This window comes from Syngnathus acus, chromosome 1 (genome assembly GCF_901709675.1).
Source record: "Syngnathus acus chromosome 1, fSynAcu1.2, whole genome shotgun sequence".
NCBI lineage: Eukaryota > Metazoa > Chordata > Actinopteri > Syngnathiformes > Syngnathidae > Syngnathus > Syngnathus acus.
This window is the reverse complement of record NC_051087.1, coordinates 7,111,023-7,118,883: the sequence shown is the minus strand read 5'-3', so window position 1 is coordinate 7,118,883 and position 7,861 is coordinate 7,111,023.

Sequence of the window (7,861 nt, the reverse complement as noted above, 5' to 3'; positions counted from 1 at the left end):
GACAATTGATCAAACAAATTAAAACTGGAAAGAGAGGGAAAGCCTAGATTTCAGGGTCATAGTATAGTTATTATTTTTAGGAATTATCTTTTGTGACCTGAGCTCGTATGTCGAAAAACCCATGAGATTGTTCTCTCAAATCAATTTATTGTAGATTTCTTGGGGGGGGGGGGGGATTGTGTGTTTTGTTTGAATGCTATCCACGAGTGATCTTAAGCCCTGAACAGATCACAATGTCTGAGCTTTAGTGTTTCATTCAGATTCTGAAGTTCCATTATTCAAAATATGGCACCATAATTTGTCTGTGAAAAGTCACTGCTGACTTCTATTATATTGCCATGCCACTAGGTGGTAGAATAATGTTATCAAGGCCTTCATAAAAGTTCTCAATGAAGACCATTTTACGAATGATTGTAGATTGTTTTTGTCATTTCAACAAACAGGGCAAACTGGATTTTAAAAGTGAAAGACGGCATTGCTTATTTTGAGGGTAGCCACATGCAGGTGTGTATTAGTTGTACTGAGTAGGGCTTTAATATTGGAGGGGTTTATTGATTTCATGAACCCACCTTATTATATACATCAGTGGCTCCATTCACACACAGATTGATTTGCAGCAGGAAAGCCATTTTGTGATGAGCAATTACTCACATGAACGGTGATTATTTATTTAGCTGAGCCAGGCAGATTATTGCCAAGTTATTGCTTCTATTCACATCTCGGCCACACGGGGGTAGAATAGCTTCAGGAAATCAGCTTCATACTGAATTTACTAGTTTACTTACAAAGGGACGACACCATAACAATTATAGGAAAATAATGTAAGAATATTTATTTTATTCATTTGTGAAAAAGAGGAATTCAATTTGGACAGACAAAATGTCAACCTGCCTATTTTCCTCTACAAATGCAGTCTTAATAAAATAAAAGTATAAAATAAAACAGCCCTGCCCTTTGGCCTAGTTTTATCTTCTTTTTTACTTGTTCAGCATGTAATGACAATTAATTTCTAGCCAATATGATTTTGACATTTGAACATATTAAAGTAGGTCAAGTATCACAACTATCTGTCTGATTTTTTCATGTTCCATTATCCTTTGGTGAATGTGCATCCAGTCTTTCACTCCTCCCTCTGTAAAAGGGCTAAATAGACTAAGCAATACAAAAGTTGTTTTTTTCCTCATTATAAGTCAGCCATCTGCGTTTACTCGCGTCTTTTTTTTTCTTGAAAACATTTGAGAAAAGCTCATTCATATTTTGTTGATGAGGATGATACAAAAACAGCTATATCCTTGGACTCCGGGCGAGCAAAGTAATCAAAACTACAAACAGTTTCACCACTTGTTTCCTGCTGTGCTGTTGTTGCCTCTGTAAACAGTCCCTGAATAAAATTCATCCCTTTCTTTCCCTTCCTTCCGTAGCTCTGTAAGACTTCTACTTATGCATTAACGCATGGTACCAAAAACAAAAAGATATTTAAGAGTGGCAGTTGTAGTATGGAATACACATACACTGAAAACAAAATCTAAATACTCTCTCTTCCTATTCCCTTTAATTGTGAATTGATATATACATAATACAATATTTGACTCAATGTTCTTTATAACTCTGGGGACAGTTTCTAACATACAAAGAAATCAAGTTTCAAAATGGTTACCTTTTCTCTTAATATCATAATTGTCTATTTTTATAATATCCAAAATATTATTATTATTATTTAGCAACGCTTGAACACCATTTATATATAAATTTAAAGCAGAGATACAGAGATAGGAACAAAAATCGATTCTTTTTTTCGTCCTATGGTCAATTGCGTGAGAATCCAGCGGACCAAACGCATGACTTTTGATTTTTGGAAGAAAAATACAGCAAGGGGCTAAAATGGTTGTTTATACAAAAGACTACAAGACCTAATTAGCAAGCAACCAAAATGAGGGCAAAGAGGGTAGCAGGGTTAAAAGCCTCCACCTTCATGAGCAACTACTCCAAAAAATAAGAGATAATGTATTTATATTGGAAAATGTATTTCATAAATAAATCAAACATCATTTTTACATAAAGGCAAAAAAGGGGGTGAATTCAAGGCTAATGGAATATTACAGAAATTTTACATAATCTGGATAATCCACAGAGCTCAGTGTAGATGTGGGTGAGGAGTTGAATTAGACAATGTATGGTATAGAACACCCTGTCTGTCTTGCTGTGATGTGTATCAGACAAACTATTTTTCATTACTGGAGCACAACGCAAAGACGAACGAGGCAGTCCCAGTGCATCATGGGATTAGGAAACAACACATAGTTGCAAAAGAATTGCATGTTATGTAAATTACTTTGTACGTGTATTTGCTGGAGTGACTTTTTTAGATTACTGCCTGCCTCATTTTTGTAAAAACACACTATTAATGTAGCATTTAAAAAAATCTCTTTAAAAACTGACTTATTTTAAGTTATTTTTAGAAACCAAATCAAATAGATGCTGGACTATATGATGTTCATAAACATTGACATTTCTTCTGCCAAGCAGCAGTTTTTCAAAATTACCACCTGATGACTAGAAAACTTGATGAGCCGCCGATTTAAAAATCGGAAACACATTACAATTACGTAACGTCCTGCAGCTTTTATACTCTTCATTGCTTTATGAAATTGACATGGATGATGGTGGCAGAAGGCACTCTCAGCTGCTGTCTGTATTTCTTATGTGGCTGTCAAGGCTTTCTACTCAAACTAGCACTTGTATTAATAGAGTTGAATTATTTACCATTGAGTGTGTCTTCACTATAGAGTGTGAATGGCCTATGATTTGCATCCAAAGCAGGGAACTCAGCTGTTCACTCAAACTGCTCTCAACTTGATTATGCATATGCAGGTCTAAAATTTTATGCCATCGACGGACGCTGAATGTCAAGCCAATTTTGTTCTCATTTGCCATTAGGTCAGACTATGAAAATGCCAGCGGGTGAGATTTTCCAGCTCAATCAATGATGTTATGCATTTGCTGTCAATTACAACATGTTGGATTGAGATGCAGTAGAAATGAAAGGTAAACCCACAAATTGTTGATTAATTCGGCACTGATGAATGAACTAATTTCATCATGTTTTTAAGCAACTGGCGTACACGTATAGTTGATATATGATATGCCATTTATGTATCGTTTCGAGGTAAATTTTTCCAACTTAATCGCTAAACATATTTTATTACAGCTATCTTTAATAGCCAAATAGATACATAGATACTGTATAATCATTATAATTACAACAATCACACACTACACAACAATGTAACGCAACATGTGTGCATTTGCTTTATGTTGGCTTTTGATAATGAAAACTGACGTCAATAAAATCTAGGGAGGTGAAAGCAATAGAGCGGCTAAAAGTTTCCTGTGATCCTGCGAGTAATTTAGCATTGATTTGCCATTTGACCCGAAGGCGGTAATTGAGACTAATGGAGGGTCCTCGATGGGTTACAAGAAAAAAAAGAAGAAAGGAAAGGTGAAGAGTGGTGATCCCCTTTTATTAATAGAAAAGAAAAAGTAAACAAGAGAGTCAGCACACATGCAATCATCTTTTATGATGGTCTGCTGGAGTTGACGGTGATTTCACCTGCTCCGGTTAATTAGAAATATGTTTGCCACTACTTATTGAGAAAAAAATTACTCTTAATGAGGTTGGAGCGCACATCATTTGTGGTTTAACTCAGTGTGGGATCCGTCTTATTCATAGTTGAATGCAGAGGTGAATAGTAAAGCACTGTGTTCCGCTCCCTACTTTTATTTAATAATTAATAATTGCTTGTGGCAATCCATTTGGTTTATTAGAGAGACTTCCTCATTGGGTGCTAACCACTATTATGTTTGACTGGACTTTGTTTGAAGGAGAAATTCACTGCATAGCCAGCCTAGTGAAAACAAAGAAATGCAGTTCAGTGTACTACTAGGAAATGGTAATATTTATATTTTACCTACATATTAGCAATACGCCCCACCTCCAAAATGACAACTTTTGAGGAAATAACGACCCACCCCCACACAAACATTTGTTTTAAGTCAATTACAATAAGTGCCAATGTTAGCCACATTAAAGAAGACCTCTAATGTCAGTGCAGTGACATTGGATACAAGCCAGTTCAAAGTAGAGGCAAATCAAAGGAAAATAAAGGTGGAAAATAAATGGATAAAAGTTATTCGAATTGTGTTTCAAGCCATGCAGTTCAAACGCAGGCGTATGATTGTGTGCTCAGGAAGAGACTAGCGATGAAGGGGAGTGTCCTGACTGGAACACATTTCACAGACAGGCCAAACTCAACAACCTTGATTGCAACAACCACAAATCTTCAATGCAAAATGAGCCTTTCATTTCACCTGAAATAACACAAACCCAGACTGAATATAAATGACATTATTAGCCCTCAATTTCATTGGGCCTCATGACAGCAGCATTTTCAAACAACCTTCTACAAACTATACAATGCCATATTAAAAATGCATAATCTCTCTTTCAAGTCATATATCTCAAAACATTTTTACCCAGTCTTCCTGAAGAGAATTAGAATCAAGCAGGAGAGCAAAACAAATGTTGATGCCATGAAATATGACCTAAAGAATGTATACATATTCTAATACTGTCACAAGGTTTTGTGACGTGGAGACAAAGGGTCTTGAACGGTGTCATTCATCAGAAAGGCTCGACTGGTGGTGAAGCACAACTCCCCAGATCCAAAATTTTTATTGTGATCATATTACGTGGGCCAACCTTTTACTTCTGCTCACAAGAGATGCTTTGCTGGACTCCATAATGTCAATAGATCCTGTTTTGTCTCCCTCACAGACAGCACTGTTGAATGAAAAGCCCAACACATTTATTTTGTATCATTTCTCTATACACACATCAAGTTCTGCAGCTTATACCCAGTGACAAGAGATTTGTCTGGAATCAGAGAAGGGCAACTTATATATGATGGAGTTGGCCACAGTTCCTCATCAGCCCCTACCCACACAAGACCACACACACTTCCTAATGAGATGACAAAAATGCCCTTTTGAACATAGATGAAATCACGTGTAACAATCAAAAATTAACCAAGTAGTGTATATTTTCCCCAAGAACATTCCCAAATTATTAGACCTTTGTATAGGGCAGTATGACAAGTATATTTTCTGAAATTTGATTTTTAGCTTTTATGCACCTAATAAATAAATCTCTCACTGATTCCAGAGTTAACGTTAGCCTATAACTAATACCATACTTGTTGAAAAATGAGTATAAATTTTGCTCCATTGGGTTAAAAAAATCTTAATTGGGTTGTAACGTCTAGTTTTAGCAGTCAAGCTTCATACAAAAACACAAAAAAAAGTTAATAAAAAAAAAACACAGATTCCACAGGTAACAAATGTTTGAGACTAAGCTGAGGTCTTTTGTCTTTGTGACAGCACACACACACAAAAAAATCATTATCCAGAAAAGTGGACTTAAAAATGGTGCATAACTGAAGTGGAAAGATTGGAGGTAAATTATGAGTAGAGGGGAAAAATCATCCTGATAAATTCCCTGTTGGGATATTTTTAGTTGGCTCAGCTGAGTAATGATAATGGTGTAATTGGGTTTAGTGTTTTAATGCAGCCTCAGAAATGATTAGAACGCCTCTTGGTAATGAGAGCTGCCATCAGTGTTTATGCCTAAATGATACTAATGAGACATCCATCTCGGCAAACGGCTGTCATAATCTCAAAGTTCCCATCAGGGCTGAAGATGCCGCGGTCTCTTCATGGGGATGCTAAGGAAAACAAAACAGCGAGGCCAGTGTTTGGGAGGTGAACTTATTATACTACTAACAACGGCACATAATGAAAAGTCTCACATGCAAAATACCATCAGGCTTTATGGGCAGATGATATCAATGCCGTTAACTTTTATAATGAATTTTTAGCTTTTACGAAATTGGATTTTCGGTTCCTCCCGAATGAAATAAATTGAGGTAAATAATTATTTGTTTTTCCTGTATAGCTGTGTTATGATTACATGTCATAAAAAAAAAATCACTTATGATTGAAAATTAAATTAGGTAAATGTGAGTTTTGGGGTCACGCAGAAAATTTAAAAAGGGGAAATATAACATATATATTGTTATGACACTAAAATAATGAAATCAGAATTTGTATACTGACAGAGCTCCAGCATTAAGATTATTTGTTAGTTGATTTTTTCCAGTTAAACTTACAGAACACATAACATTAAAATAGTAATGTTTTATCATGGCCGTTATTCAGTCCAATCAGTTTGCTGTAATTGTACAAATATTTTTGTGTCCATTTTTGAAATATAGACTAGTGTACCTAATATCAGCTAATTGCAAAAAGTCTTGAACTTAATGACCGAAATAACTGACGCCAGTAATGCAATACTACTACAGTAGCAGTACAGAAGTTAACAGAAAAGTAAAATAGTTTTTTGGCTTTTGTTGTAGTCGTCCTTGCATAACCAAAATGAAATCACTGGATGCTCACTGGATGATGAGCAATCCGCATTCCCAACCTTCCAATCAGTAGATTACAAAATAGTTCTGTCAGACACACAATACTGTATAATGCAACTAGAAAATATTGATTTAAGGAATTACTATGAACAGTAAGTTTGCACTTTTAAAGCACTTTCTAGGTTCTATAGACTTTGGCAATTTTCGAACTAAATGCAGCCCATTTACAACATTGGACATGTTTTGGTGCAGCAAACTGTATGACATCTGGTAGTGTGATTCACAGCCTGCAGAACAAACAGTATATCAAAATGACATCAGCGGATATATATCAAGGGAAATAGGAGGGCAGAGCCACAAGATGAAGTGCTCTCACTTGCAGGCTCTTTGATGAAACCTTACAGGCAATATTCGACCCTGAGGAGGAACTCAACACCATCAGGCAGGTTGGATATTAAATCCCCATCGGATGATGAGTATATTCTCTCTTGAGAAGAAATTATCTGAAAAGATTTCCAAACTAGTTCTTGCAAGGCATTCATTTTTAGACACATCTTTTCATCAACTAATTTGATCTTTTTTTTAATCCCGTATGCTCCGATAACTGATCCATGATTAAAAGGTTATATTTTAAAGGGAAAGAATGAGTTTATTCAGTTCAGTGATTCACCACTGCCGAGCAATCAAATGAGTCATGCTATTATTAAAATAGGTAGTAAAGTGTGTAGACCTTGTAAAACAATCACGTTCTTGAATGGTACGCATTAGAAAGTGGAGGTCAGAGCCAACAAGTCTGTCAGATTGAAAAATCACATCGAGCCAGACAATACTGTTTCACTACAGTCAAGTGGCTGGCTATAAATTCAAATTACAAAAAGAAGGTGCCAACCCACATAGCAAATATTTTTTATTGGTCACTGCTCAACTTGACACCAATACAAGTGGACTGTAACTGAGCCCACACCAAAACTAAATCTGTCTCGGTTTAGCAGCTCAGGTACCAAATGTTCTTTTTTTTCCTAACACTACTCACTAACCCAATTTGTATCCAACTGTGCTCGACACTGCTTTTCCTATTTAGAGTAGCAGGAAGATGGAGAATTATTTTAAATTGTGAAAAAACAATATGTCGCCTTAGAGAAAATCCAACAAGTGGTCAATATTGTGTGATTCCCCCAGAGATGTTGACTGCATGGAGTGAGTGGCTTGTGCTGTTTTCACAACAACTAACTAGTTCATGTTAATGAGGGGAGAAAGGATTGAGAAAGAAAAAATATTCAGAAAGAAGCATATGTAATGAATTGAAATGCCATGGCCATGTTCGGCACACTGCTCCTATGCATTAATGATCTTTTTACTAATTTACAAATTAGGCACTTTTA